Source organism: Nymphalis io, chromosome 28, assembly GCF_905147045.1.
Source record: "Nymphalis io chromosome 28, ilAglIoxx1.1, whole genome shotgun sequence".
Taxonomy (NCBI): domain Eukaryota; kingdom Metazoa; phylum Arthropoda; class Insecta; order Lepidoptera; family Nymphalidae; genus Nymphalis; species Nymphalis io.
In genome coordinates, this window is record NC_065915.1 from 6,720,032 (window position 1) to 6,735,123 (window position 15,092).

General features: G+C 35.4%; 5 non-coding genes across 5 annotated transcripts; 1 reads left to right on the top strand and 4 right to left on the bottom strand.

The window, feature by feature from the left end:
• Positions 1-1,081: 1,081 nt before the first annotated feature.
• Positions 1,082-1,243, bottom strand: LOC126779357 (U1 spliceosomal RNA). The gene has a single exon (XR_007670329.1). It is a non-coding gene; the product is annotated as a U1 spliceosomal RNA (small nuclear RNA).
• A 3,992-nt stretch (positions 1,244-5,235) lies between these two features.
• On the top strand, positions 5,236-5,397 carry LOC126779312 (U1 spliceosomal RNA). Its single transcript, XR_007670288.1, has one exon. It is a non-coding gene; the product is annotated as a U1 spliceosomal RNA (small nuclear RNA).
• A 179-nt stretch (positions 5,398-5,576) lies between these two features.
• Positions 5,577-5,695, bottom strand: LOC126779347 (5S ribosomal RNA). The gene has a single exon (XR_007670321.1). It is a non-coding gene; the product is annotated as a 5S ribosomal RNA (ribosomal RNA).
• A 4,385-nt stretch (positions 5,696-10,080) lies between these two features.
• LOC126779359 (5S ribosomal RNA) lies at positions 10,081-10,199 on the bottom strand. Its single transcript, XR_007670331.1, has one exon. It is a non-coding gene; the product is annotated as a 5S ribosomal RNA (ribosomal RNA).
• Positions 10,200-14,589: 4,390 nt separating this feature from the next.
• Positions 14,590-14,751, bottom strand: LOC126779354 (U1 spliceosomal RNA). The gene has a single exon (XR_007670327.1). It is a non-coding gene; the product is annotated as a U1 spliceosomal RNA (small nuclear RNA).
• Between the last annotated feature and the right edge of the window lie 341 nt (positions 14,752-15,092).

Genomic DNA, 15,092 nt, shown 5'->3' on the forward strand with positions numbered 1-15,092 from the left:
GTAACATATTCACGTGCAGTAGCGAAGCTATCGTAGGGCCAGGTGGTGCAGTGCACCAGGGCTCCGGAGCTCAGAGGGCCCTCTAACATAAGCTTTGGAAAGAGAGGATCATAAAAGAAGAAAAGAAAAAAAATCTAGTTCGGACGGAGATTTCTGTTAAAAATCAGTTTTTTCCTTTTATTGATCTCATCTGTATAATAAATATTCTGTATTGTCATGTGCGTCGGTGTCTATTTATTCCCATTTTCTTCTATTAAAAACATAGAGATTCTACCCCTCATAGAGGCGACGTATGGATTTAGCTTACTAGGGATAAGTTGAATTCACTGTTTCCTATTCTTGTTCCTATCTATAATTTTGAAGGCCAATATAAGTTCCAGCTACACGGAAAGAGGGACGAGGGCCCGATTCCTTCCTTATGCACCGGGGCCCTTGTCCACCTAGCTACGCCACTGTTTACGTGTAATCATGTCAAAGATATAGTTGTTCTCGTAAAGAGAAATAGGTACAACACCTAACATAGTTTATAAAGGAGGCGTTACAATAATTCAGTATATCTTTATATTTAATTATTAGAATAGTAATAATCGCACTGCCATAAATACGAAAGTTTGTGTGTGTTGTGAACATTTGTTACTTCTTCACGCTTTATCACAGCTAAGATATGACGTAATTAAGATGTTTTGGTCTTTTTATCCCGTTTAACTTGATTTACGATAATAACGCAGACAAAGCAGCGGGCCAAGCGATAGTTCCTTATAAAAATAAGTACCTACATTTGAATGATCACGTTTCTAGATTGAATTGACTGTAGAGCTACCACCTATTCGGAATATACCGAATAGATCGGTAGAGTAAGATCAAAGGAACTGGCTTTCAGTTGTAAATCTATTTTACTTTTGAGTGCCTCGACAGTCTAAATATGGCTAGCGTACCTACAACCCTATAAAGCGACCAATTCCTACTGGTGACATTTTAAAACCTAGGAGTGTAGGACTTTAATCGCTCCTAGAGAGTTTGGTTATTGGCCGATTATTTTAATACCATAATTATATTTCAATTATATAAGAGTTATTTTTAAGGGGGACGGCGCGTACGCAGTCCCCACTACCAAAAATTACGCGTCCGAGTTATCCGCATTAGGGATAATCGCAGAGGTCAACCCGTCCGCAGTGCAATGGACGGGCCTCGCTCTGGGGGAACCGCCATCATGACCACGGTGTCCCCTACGCCAGGTAAGTATGCATTGTTCCTCGCCGGTCACCCTTATGTATTTCGGACTACGAATTTCGTCAGCGCGATCTAATCTACTACTAGCGACATCTATCGTCTCAGTGCCGTAAACGTAACACGATATGTTTACACGGTTACAATAAGCCTAGCTATGCCTTTCAAATAGAATAAAGTAATCACAAGCTAGCCGCTATATCAAAGAGACTATATCAAGTCAATTGTTATTTCATAGTAAGTATGGAGTATAGAGGTGAAGAAACCTTTATTTCATACGGGAAATGTTTTAAATAAACGTTTCAAAAATTGCCAGATTGGCGCTACTGTAGCTAGAGAGTATTACCGGAAATCATATTTATTAGTTTAGTTATTTAGATTCATAAATTTGATCAAGAGATTAGTATAATGTAGCGTATAGTATAAAAGCTTTCCTCTTAATTTTATCGTCTAGTACCAGCAGCGCCTCTTTGGCTTAACGGCTAGCTAGTAAGACTTATCCTAATAATTGTAAGCGTTTAACTTGTATGAACGATGTTACGTTTACGACATTGAGACGATAGATGTCACTAGTAGTAGATTAGATCGCGCTGACGAAGTTCGTAGTCCGAAATATATTAAGGCATTCTTTTTTGAGTATGCAATATTGTGGCATTGGGTGTCACCCGTTTAAAATAAAAGATTATGTGAAATTGTAGTATGAATAGGAATATTGTGTTAATAAATTGTAAAGTTTAATTGTTATTTTTATATTGATAGTATAAACAAATTATTTTATTTTTGTATATTAAAAAAAAGTATTTAATGATCAATTATCAGGTTTGAATACCATTGTGTCTAAAATGTGGCTTTATTACCATCAACTGCTAGTTTTATTGAAGAAATAATGATACGGTTTTCTGATTGTGATATATGTATTATTACTATTAGATATTCAAAAATTTAAATTAATTATTAAATTTCAACCTAAAAAACCACCCACTGTGGAAAATTCATCTGATTTACAACATTTTCTAAATTAATTTACCAAAATATTACAAAAACGCAAAATAGTACCACGTCTCAGTTGCGGCGTTATGGATTTCCACTGATTTACGCTGATTACTCGGTAAGTAACTCATATTACTATAAGAATTATACATTTTCAGAACAATAAAAATATCTGTTTACCTAAAATGTGGTAATTTGATTGAACTTGGTAACTCGTTCACAGAAATTTGCAAAAGAATTGTTGTAACCGAAAAATCCGTCACGTCAGCTGAGAAATAATTTTTCAGCGGAACAGTTTTCGTAACTCAGTAGAAACTAAATTCGCGTTTACATTGCTAAAATACTTTAATCCTCAAAATGATATATTTACCCGACTGCCCTGAAGGATGGTAATGTTTTTCGATACATACATAATATACGTATGTATCTTTGGCATACTCTGTAACCTAAACAGGTTGATGGTTTTTAGTATTTGTTTTTTTGCTATCCAGTCGGATATTTTAGTTTTTTCCTAAAAATAATTTTTATCTTGTATATTAAGATTTTTATAATCATTTAAAATTGAAAGTGGAGCCGTATTAAATTAATTATTTAATAAAATTAAATTAGAAATTTTATAAATCAATTTAAACTATATAATAATAATAACAATAATATCCTGGGACATTTTTCACACACGGCCACCTGATCCCAAATTAAGCTTGTACAAAGCTTGTGCTATGGAAACCAGACAACTGATATACTACATATACTACTTTTCTTTTATAAATACATACTATACGTACGTAATTATCTATATACGACCAGATTAAGGACAAACAGACATGTTCATGCACACAAATGTCTGTCACAACAACCTTCGGCGTGAAAGGCAAATATCTACCAACTACGCCAACCGGCTCGTCATAAACGAAAGCCTTAATTAATGTTTATTAAGACACATACATATCATACGTACATGACTACGTATGAATTTGACTGCTTATTTGGTCTAATGGCTAGATATAACCCCGCAGATCCCGTGGTCCTGGGTTCAAACCCCAAGTCAGCACGATATAATGTTATTGGATTTTAGCAATCTAACTTCCAGAACTGTGTACACTTCCATGTCTCGGAAAGTTCCTGAAGTCATTGGTATCGGATTCCCCATCGGATTATGAGAGTGAGGGAATAGAGAGTGCTTGTTGTGCACCTGTGTTTGCGCACATGCATGTGTGTGCACTACATGTCCTGCATGGCTGGTTTCTCTTGAGATTCATCATCATTAAATAATTAAATTATGTATATACATGTGTTTTCATAGGAGGTAGACAGAGGCTACGGCTCATGTCGTAGTAACGTCATTCAGTGTCGTGTACTGGACACGTTTCGTTTTCCAATAAGTAAGGTGATGTTAAATGTTTCTGAGCCTACTTTTACTCTTAAGGCTACATTTGTACTGTTCGTTAAAAATAAAAACTTTTACAAATTATTAAAAATCCCACAATACAGCTAATAATAAGTCAACGACGTGATCAGAATTACATTGAAAATATGATTTCTCCAAACATCAATTGTCAAATCGTCTAATGCGACAAAATTACCCTCATTATTGATGGGGACGCATCTAACAGCTGGTGACAAACATCTCGCGGCCGCTCTGCCCATTCTCTATGCCTTTTTGACTTTGATTTATGTATTTTTTATGCTCCATTCACCCGTCACGCTTACTATAGATATTGTATTTCATTGCAACGATACAACTAATATTTGCAATAAAAATAAAACTCTAATTGAATTGTGTCAAGATCTAATTTTGTTAATAAATATCCCAACGAATGCAGCTAACATCGAAATATTTCGCGTTTGCGTTCGCGCAGTATCGCTACATCATCACTTAATAGTAGGGGACGCAGTTTTTATTTCATTTTATTGTTGTAGATATTGAAATGGCACTTACTGCGAGAGTAAGAAAATAAATGAGCTAACGGAAGATGAAAAAGAAGAGAAGCGAAAGAAGTGGTGAGAACAGAAACGTAAATAGAAAGAAAAACAAGTTTTAAATAATCAAAATACTACACTATATACATAAAAATGAATCTGCAAGAAAAAAACGAAAAACGAATAGGAAGAGATTAGTTCGAAACTACAATAATGCCCTAATACAATTCTATTGTTAAAAACAGTACTTCAAACAAGCAAGAAAGCAATTGTATTGTTACAAAATTGTAACACAAAAAAATCCAGCCTAAAAGAAAATATGGATATAATTAAAGCCATAGAAGTTTTGGAAAGTTAGTAAATAGAAATTTAGTTAAGTAGCTTAGAATAAAATTCAATGCTTTTATAAAAATGTGTACGACTCTACATTTTCCACCCCGTTTCGTTACTGTTACTACGTTACTGTTAAATATTTCTAAATAATGATGGACAAAGCTCAAAGTATCTTTTACATTTGTTGTTGTGTAATTTTATTAATTTTATCATTTACTTATAATATTATTTGAATCTTTTTTTTTTACTATTAATAGGCCAGCGTTTGACCGTTGACTTGCCTGATGTTAAGCATCGACACGGTCTAAGATGTAGCACGCTTGCCTATAAGAAACCTGTTTACTCTGGATTTGAAGACACCAACATTGTACCTATCGGGAAATACGGACTCAGATGAAGCATTCCAGTTTCGCAGTGCGAATGATGAATGTAGACTCAAAGCGCTTCGTACGTAGGCGGGGAATCTCAAATTAATGCAAAAAATGATGAAATATAAGTATGTTTTTGTCGTTTTTTTTAACTCAGAGGATGTACAATTGTTGATCACATTTTGATAAGTGGTTATAATGAAAAATTAGGAGAAGATTTGTGATTTAAGTACTTTATCTGGTTACATAAATATATGCGTTTTTAATATTATTTTACCCTAAAATCAAGGCAAAATAGCACGTAACTCAGTGGAAGAAAATACCAGGGTCAGACGCATTTAATTCGCAATATATGATGAACTACAGAGTGTTTTGTATTTTTATGACAATTTAGACATTACTGATTTAATGAATGTTGATATTGTGATCATGAGGCGGTTCCCCCAGAGCGGGGCCTGTTGATTGCACTGCGGACTGATTGACCTCTGCGATTATCCCTAATGCGGATAACTCGAACGCGTAATTTTTGGTAGTGGGGACTGCGTACTCGCCGTCCCCCTTAAAAATAATTCTATATTCAAACATGACGATTCTAATGTACTTACTTGAGTAAAGAATATTTTGATTGTTTTTTTTTGTTTTATAACGACTATACTACATGATAACCATATTTGGATAATCAAATACCAGATATACGCTCAAAATTAAATTTAACATGAGAAAAATGAAATATAAAAAGGCCAACGACACGCGGTGTTCCCAGGCGGTCACCCATCCAAGTACTGAACGCGCCCGATGTTGCTTAACTTCGGTGATCGGACGAGAACCGGTGTATTCAACATGGTATGGACGTTGGCGATAGTTTAATCAAATTACATAAACAAAACATTTATTATATCATTTTTTTACTGCCAACTACGACTTTGTAATAAACATAAAAATCATGTTGTTATAGCTTTATGTAATTTAATATATATAAAATCATTTTGTGACGTCAGTCAGTTAGAAATCATGTAAACACACATTGGTGTTTTTAATATTAGTAGCATAAGGAATAATACCAAATCAAATAGTTTGATGATACCTACTCGTAACATAATTGATGGTAGAGCTTTGTGCAAGCTCGTCTGCTTAGGTACCACCCACTCATCAGATATTCTATCGCAAAACAGCAGTACTTGCTATTGTTGTGTTTCGCTTTGAAGGGTGAGTGAGCCAGTGTAATTACAGGCACAAGGGACATAACATCTTAGTTCCCAAGGTTGGTGGCGCATTGGCGATTAAGCGATGGTTAACATTTCTTACAATTCCAATGTCTATGGCCGTTGGTGACCACTTACCATCAGGTGGCCCATATGATCGTCGGCCTTCCTATTCTTAAAACAAAAACCATAATTGATGTCCTGACTGATTTCGGCCATGGCGGCCAACTCGAGAGAGTAGCCAACTTTGTAAGGCATATTATAGTACACAAGTGTGTGCGTAAACACAGATGCACTTTTTATTCCCGCACTCTTATAATCAAATGGGATGGCAATCCGACACGACCGGGAAGAGGCACGGGAGTGTGTATTTCCAACTTCCATACTCCGGGCCGCTACTGAGAATCTTCGATAGAAAAACCCAATAAGATTTATTGATGGTTTGAACCAAGGACCTCGGGAACTGCGGAATTATACACAGCCACTAGACCAGAGGCAATCAGAATAATAATAACATAGTCTTAACAATCGAATGTATGAGTTCCTTGTACTGGAATATATTAAATAAAAAAAAGGGGTCATCGCCCTTCATAGAAGAAGAATATCACTTTTGGCCCAAAGTTCTAGTGCTTCGAATATGCAATTACCTGAATTGACATTTTTAGTTATTAATGATTGTTTTGTTTGTTTGTTTGTGTATTTCTTATTATAAATTTGAATACTTATTAATAAATTATTTTTAAAAAAGTCATTTTCGCTTCTGGTTTGTAAGATCAGAAGTGGGATAGACCGCGTGTTCTCTTGTGCTCGTTTGCCATCCAATTAGTAAGCTCTTTAGTTCTATTGCATTTTAAATTTATAAGTGTGTTTTGTTTTTATTACTATAAAGTTACCGGTAGGTAGACGAGTATTTAATATACTCGTCTTCGTTCTGCAAGTAGATCTCGTGAATATCGCCGTAGTGGTTCTGTTGATCGTGATAGATTTCGTATCGTATAGGTCGCGATTACGAAGTTCTAGAACCAGGTTGGAAAGTGGTATTTCTGTCCGTGTATACAGAGCCCACAAGTAGTTATTATTTGGTTTTAATACTTGTGCTAAAGGTAAAACAGGATCATTTGATCCTTGAAAGCGCGAAGCACCCAATCCGAGCGATAACCGTAATGTCACGTGTCATATTATAATTCAAAACGTACCCGTTGATATTCTGATAGACAAAAAAACTTAAATATTATAACTTTTACATAATTTCAACTTATCGCTTGATGCGCGGGATAGGAAGTCAGTAAATTGAAGCCATTTCTTAAGTAACGGTTATGAAATAGAACCTTCTAGAAAAGAGCGTACTCATTCCTTAAAGGCCGGCAACGCACCTGCAAGTACTCCGGTGTAAGAAGGATTATATATTTTTCTATTACTTGCTGCTGCTGTACCCATTGACAACTATATGTAGCATGTTCACGTGCAGTGGTGAAGTTATCGTAGGGCCAGGTGGTGCAGTGAACCAGGGCCCCGGAGCTCAGACGGCCCTCTAACCTCAGCTTTGAAAAGAGGAGCATAAAAGAAAAAAAAATTGTGTGGTCGGGGATTTCTGTAAAAAATTGGTTTTTCCTTTTATTGATCTCATCCGTATAATAAATATTCTGTATTGTCAAGTGCGTCGGTGTTTATTTATTCCCATTTTCTTATATTAAACACATAGAGATTCTACCCCTCATAGAGGCGACGTATGGATTTAGCTTACTAGAGATAAGTTGAACTCACTGTTTCCTATTCCTGTTCATATTTATAATTTTGAAGGCCAACATAAGTGCAAGCTACACGGAAAGAGGGGATCAGGGCCCGATTCCTTCCTTATGCACCGGGTCCCTTGTCCACCTAGCTACGCCACTGTTTATGTTTAAGTCATGTCAAAGATATTGTTGTTCTCGCAAATAGAAATAGGTACAACACCTAACATAGTTTATAAGGAGGCGTTACAATAATTCTGTATATCTAATATATAAAAGTCTCGTGTCACGGTGTGTATGGTCGAACTCCTCCGAAACGGCTCGACCAATTTTTATGAAATTTGTAATGTATGTTTGGGAGGCATGAGAATAGGTCGTAAAGTATATTTCATACCGCTTGCTGATAAGGCTGTCCCTATCCAGAATTATTTTTCTATTTTATAGACATTTCTATTTGTTTGTATTTTATTTGATTTAGCATTAAAATACATATAACCCCAAATTTTCACCGTCCTAACCCATCATCCCATTTTGTAATCACGATTTCAGTATTGTTGTTCGAACAATATCAAAATAATTACTTATAGTGAACCTCATCGAACTTTCGTCTACGTCATTCACGAGAAGCGTCACGTCATTTTGACATTTGAAAATTTGAAAATATTTAACGATTTATTTAATTGATAAGAAATATAAACGTGTTTTACGATATTGAAAAGGTTGGTAAAATATTAAAAGATCAAATACATTATCGGTATACCGTTTTATCAGTAAATACAACAATTTGGTCTGTTTGTGTGTGTGTGTGTGTGTGTGTGTGTGTGTGTGTGTGTGTGTGTGTGTGTGTGTGTGCGTTAATTTATAGAACTCTGTTTATAGACTCTATTTATAGACTGTTTTGATTGTTTGAAACATTTAAAGACATTTTTGATGTTTAATTTATTGTTATAGAGTCTAAATTACTTTGACAATATTCAAAATAAAATCCTTTAGAAATAATATCATTATTCTGAATCAAGTTTTATTACTTAATGCAATAGTAAAACTTAATTCCATTTGAATTCTGTTAGCAGCGCCACCTTTGAACAGACTATGTTTGTTTATATATTTTGTGTGAAATAAATCATCTCGAGTTGTGTAAAATATTACATTATATTTCAATAAATATTTAGCAGTAATTCAATTTATCTGCTTTAATAGAAACTGTTAGTTGCTAATAATTAAATCGACTGAAAGATTGATTGGCATAAAAAGACGCGGTTGCCTTACTGGAATTATAAAAGGATTAATTTAAATTAATATCTTAGGAGTCACGGCAAAATTAAAATTCTTGAAAGAAGAAAAAATATGGAGATGGCCAACGATGCGATGGCGAAATAGCCAGCGCAAAGATTATGTTCCATTCGTATGTATTGTGTTTATCCATATTCTACCGCCAAACAGCAATATTTAGTATTGTTGTGTTCCGGCTTAAAGGGCGATGGAGCCAGTGTAACTACAGGCACAACGGACAATTTAGTTCCCAAGGTTGGTGGCGCATTCGCGATGCAAGGAATGGTTAATATTTTGATAGTGACAACGTATATGGGTGGGTGTGACCATTTACCAATATCATAAGAAAACAAATAACGGACCACTTTTTCAAAAGTTCTGTCTCATAATGTGGGACAAATGTGCAATGAGCCACTCACACACAAAATCCGTAGACATAACCTAAGAAGACAATAATAAATAAACGCATGAAAAAATTCGCAGGGTGTTGCTTTATGCTTATATGTATAATGACCATCAATAAGTCGCAAGGCCAAACAATGTCCGTTTGTGGCTTAGATTTGGGCACACTATGTTTATCACACGGACAAGTATACGTGGCATGTTCTCGGGTGGGCAAGCCATAGAGCTTATTTATTGTTGGCTAAAGACGGACTGACAAAAAATATCGTACACTCAATTGCTCTTCGAAATTAATTAACTGCTTTACGATAAAATATTTTACTTTTTACACTTTACATTTAACTTTTAATCAAACAATGAATATGTACATTAAATTAATGAAATACATTGAATTGAGAAAATGATTGGTTGGTGTTTTTTTGTTTTTATCGGCGGTTATCGTCTACAGTGCTCCTTTCCTTTTTCTGTCATGGATCCCATCCCCACACACTTACAATAAATTCGTTACTTTTTATTTAAAAACTAAAATATTCAGTATATATAATTTATATGACAGAACAAAGTTTACCGGGTCAGCTAGGATATCGCATTTTATAATAACATTAATTTCGTTTTGTTATTGAAAAAATGCAAAAGGGCCAACGACACGCGGTGTTCCCAGGCGGTCACCCATCCAAGTACTGAACGCGCCCGATGTTGCTTAACTTCGGTGATCGGACGAGAACCGGTGTATTCAACATGGTATGGACGTTGGCAACAGCACGATCAAAAAACACAAACATAAAACATTTATTCATTCTATAATTTTTATTGTTATTTGTATTACTATGTCCACTTTGTAATAAACATAAAAACCATATTGCTATAGCTTTGCATTCATTTTTTTCTCCTTTTTAAAACGTTTTGAGCAAACAGTATCTGGTTTGGCTGTTGATCTTGGTTATACTATTCCGAAATGGTTATAAAATAAATAAAATTAAAGTGTTTGTCTGCGATTTCAAAATGACTGCCCCTTTTACAGTTAATTTAGCTATTTGCGAGTTATCCAAACCAAAAAAAATAATTTTGCCTGTCCATCGATAAGGTTGTCCGGGAAATATTAGTCCATAAATGGTTAAAAATTGTAAATTGAAATAAACTTATTATTATAAGAAGCGTTTTTTATAGTTACGAGTTCTTAAATTCTTTTTTTCGCCCAACGTCGCTTGCTCGCCCATACAATTTCGCCTAAATTTTCGCGTTATTCTTGATTTTATTTATATTTCGGTTTGTATAAAACACTTTAATATATTTATTATACAGCACCAAAGCATACTCATTTAACAAATAGAACTCAGGAAAAATACTTTTTCCGTATATATATATTATCAACAAAAACAAGTAGATTCGTAATGAGCATTTTAATGTAAGTACCTTAGTAGTAAAATTTTTCGTATATATAAGTTTTTACTTTGAGGATCAAACAATTAATTTTTACAGGCTAGTTATTGGTATTCGCTAAATATAAGCATAATTCAGAATGTTCGTAATACGGCCTTGATACGTTGAATACCGATAGTGTTGTCATAAGATTTGTATCGAAAAAAATGCATTTCAACGTTAATCTTAAGTTTATTGTTAATCTCGAAGATAATTTGTGAACAACGCCGTATCGCCAATGGTATACGTTGATAAAATCCTTAATGACTGTGACCCATTGAATTTATTTTTTACCATATTACGTTTCTTTGAAAGTCAAATACGTAGTCTAATATAGTACGTATAATACAAATTAAATCAAATAATTCTTCATTCAAATAGGCTTATAAGGGTACTTTTGAATCACCATGTTATTATTATTACAGTATTGAATTAAATGTAAAGCTTGCACCGGTGATCTTCTAGTATACCTGACCGACGCGCTAGCAATTGAGTCTAAGAGGCCACCTCTTGGACTCAACTACAATAAAGTTAGCAGTTAGTCTGGACATAGAAAAAGCCTTTGATTGGTCTTCCCAGGAACAATTCAACCGGATAACCAATTTTGCCTGATCGGACCATCAAGGTTGTTGACGGTCCATGCTTAAAATTCGTCAATTCTGGTGTTCCACAAGGCTGGGTGTTATTACCTACTCTGCTTCTTCTGTATATTAATGTTGGCAAACAACAGGACTGTAGACGCCTTATACATCGGTCGCGCTAATATTTGTCGGGAACACGTCGATGTGTATAAACTTGTACCTGAAATCACAAGAGCTTATTAACCAAAGCCTGAGATTGGGGTCAACCAAATTTGAGACTGGCTTCTAAAATGTCACCTTTTGTCATATCCTCTCATTTTGAGAATACCACCTCGCTGCCAAATCCAGTGTCTCGACGTTAGGTTCCGCGGTCTATTGGAAGGTGAAGCCAAATTAGCCTCTAGAAGCTTTGTTTGCTCAACAAGGTAAGACAGCACTTCACGTCAGCTCCTCAAATAAAATTCTACAAGGCGAAAATTCAGCCCCACATGGAGCACTGCTCTCATCCTTGGGTGGGAGAGATGACACTTAGCATCTTTTATGCTCTGAGAAACTGTTTAGATTAATCCCAGGCGCTGAATCGGACATCGCGTCTAAATTCTAATTTCCATCCATACCATCTCGATGTCTGGAAATCCACTACTACAACGCTATTTTTAAAGCATTTACTTCGTCACACAGCCACTCTGTGGAACCAATTTTTTGAATCATTATGGTTTCTTCCATTACAAGTAGGCTCTTCACATTGCTATGTGGTGTGTATACTGGTGGTAGGGCTTTGTGCAAGCTCGTCTGGGTAGGTACCACCCAATCATCAGATATTCTACCGCAAAACAGAAATACTTGTTATTGTTGTGTTCCGGTTTGAAGGGTGAGTGAGCGAGTGTAATTACAGACACAAGGGACATAAAATCTTAGTTCCAAAGGTTGGTGGCGCATTGGCTATGTAAGCGATGGTTGACATTTCTTACAATGCCAATATCTAAGGGCGTTTGGTGACCACTTACCATATACTCGTCTGCTTTCCTATTCCATAAAAAAAAAAAATGTGACCAATGCCATAGTATGTTTCCATCCTTCACATTCGGGATTGTTAATTTTATTTGCACTTTCATCACAAGAAAATTTAGGATAATATGCCGTGGCTCTGTATCGTAATTACCGCGCCCCGAGTTGTGTACGTAAAATTAATATATACGAAATGTATATTATATTCTATGTCGATATTATCTTCTATCGAAAGCGGAAAGCACAAGTATATCTACATGAAGAGTACGGACTTTTTTCCGATCACAGTTCTGATCAATCTGCATTAACAAAAGATTAAAATAAACAACAATAATAAGCTCACTAATTTCGCGTGATTTGTGAAAGAATCCGCAATCATAAGATCGACTTTCGGTAGATTGTTTGTTAGTCTACGTGGAAATACTGCTCTTATTTTAGCATAAAATAATATATTGATAATCGTTCTAATATTATTATAAGTGAAAGAACGTATGCGGGGCGTCAAATCACAGAGAGGGATAAAATAAGTACGAAATTATCAACGCGCGTATCGCAAAAGAGTCGCCCGCAATAACGATTGGGCGAAGTGACGTCACAGTCAAAACTCGGACGGAATTTTTTCACATATTATTATAATCATTTAAAGATTTTTTTAGTACAAAAAAAATTACATCTTCCTAATGTAAGACTAAGTCAGATTGTAATATATCATCTAATAAGATGTGATATGAATTATTACTAAATATTACTGGAGTGTTTTTGTCACTTTTTTTAATTAATCAATAATAATCTATATTTTTAATCTGGCAACAAGAACATCGACAGATACTCTTTACGGCGGGAAACTGATAGACGTTGAATTCTCTTTACGTGCATTGCGGATTCCGTGTTGAGATCTAGTGCATACACTAATTATTTACTACCTTACTAGGATGTTCCATTAGTCTTTACTTCTAAGTTCTCAGTGATATAATTTTTTTAATTTATAGTTTCTTTTTTTTACTTTTATGGTTTAATAAATTTTACATTAAATTGTTTACTTGCATCCTTATTTACAGTTTCATTAGGTATGAAGGAATATATATTATGCTATTACTTGCTGCTGCTGTACCAATGGCAATGTATGTAGCATGTTCACGATCAGTGGTGAAGCTATCGTAGGGCCAGGTGGTGCAGTAAACCAGGGCCCCGGAGCTCAGACGGCCCTCTAACCTCACCTTTGAAAAGAGGGGAGTATAAAAGAAAAAAAAAGTTTTGTTTGGACGGGGATTTCTGTAAAAAATCGTTTTTTTTCCTTTTATTGATCTCATCTGTATAATAAATATTCTGTATTGTCATGTGCGTCGGTGTCTATTTATTCCCATTTTCTTCTATTAAACACATAGAGATTCTACCCCTCATAGAGGCGACGTATGGATTTAGGTTACTAGGGATAAGTTGAACTCACTCTTTCCTATTCTTGTTCCTATCTATAATTTTGAAGGCCAATATAAGTTCCAGCTACACGGAAAGAGGGACGAGGGCCCGATTCTTTCCTTATGCATCGGGGCCCTTGTCCACCTAGCTACGCCACTGTTTACGTGTAATCATGTCAAAGATATAGTTGTTCTCGTAAAGAGAAATAGGTACAACACCTAACATAGTTTATAAAGGAGGCGTTACAATAATTCAGTATATCTATATATTTAATTATTAGAATAGTAATAATCGCACTGCCATAAATATGAAAGTTTGTGTATGTTGTGAATATTTGTTACTTCTTCACGCTTTATCACAGCTAAGATATAACGTAATTAAGATGTCTTTTTATCCCGTTTAACTTGATTTACGATTATAACGCAGACAAAGCAGCGGGCCAAGCGATAGTTCCTTATAAAAATAAGTACCTACATTTGAATGATCACGTTTCTAGATTGAATTGACTGTAGAGCTACCACCTATTCGGAATATACCGAATAGAGCGGTAGAGTAAGATCAAAGGAACTGGCTTTCAGTTGTAAATCTATTTTACTTTTGACTGCCTCGTGACATTTTAAATCTTAGGAGTGTAGGACTTTAATCGCTCCGAGAGAGTTTGGTTATTGGCCGATTATTTTAATACCATAATTACATTTAAATTATATACGAGTTATTTTAAGGGGGACGGCGCGTACGCAGTCCCCACTACCAAAAATTACGCGTCCGAGTTATCCGCATTAGGGATAATCGCAGAGGTCAACCCATCCGCAGTGCAATGGACAGGCCTCGCTCTGGGGGAACCGCCTTCATGATCACGGTGTCCCCTACGCCAGGTAAGTATGCATTGCTCCTCGCCGGTCACCCTTATGTATTTCGGACTACGAACTTCGTCAGCGCGATCTAATCTACTACTAGCGACATCTATCGTCTCAGTGCCGTAAACGTAACACGATATTTACACGGTTACAATAAGCCTAGCTATGCCTTTCAAATAGGATATAGAGTAATCACAAGCTAGCCGCTATATCAAAGAGACTATATCAAGTCAATTGTTATTTCATAGTAAGTATGGAGTATAGAGGTGAAGAAACCTTTATTTCATACAGGAAATGTTTTAAATAATCGTTTCAAAAATTGCCATATTTGCGCTACTGGAGCTAAAGAGTATTACCGGAAATCATA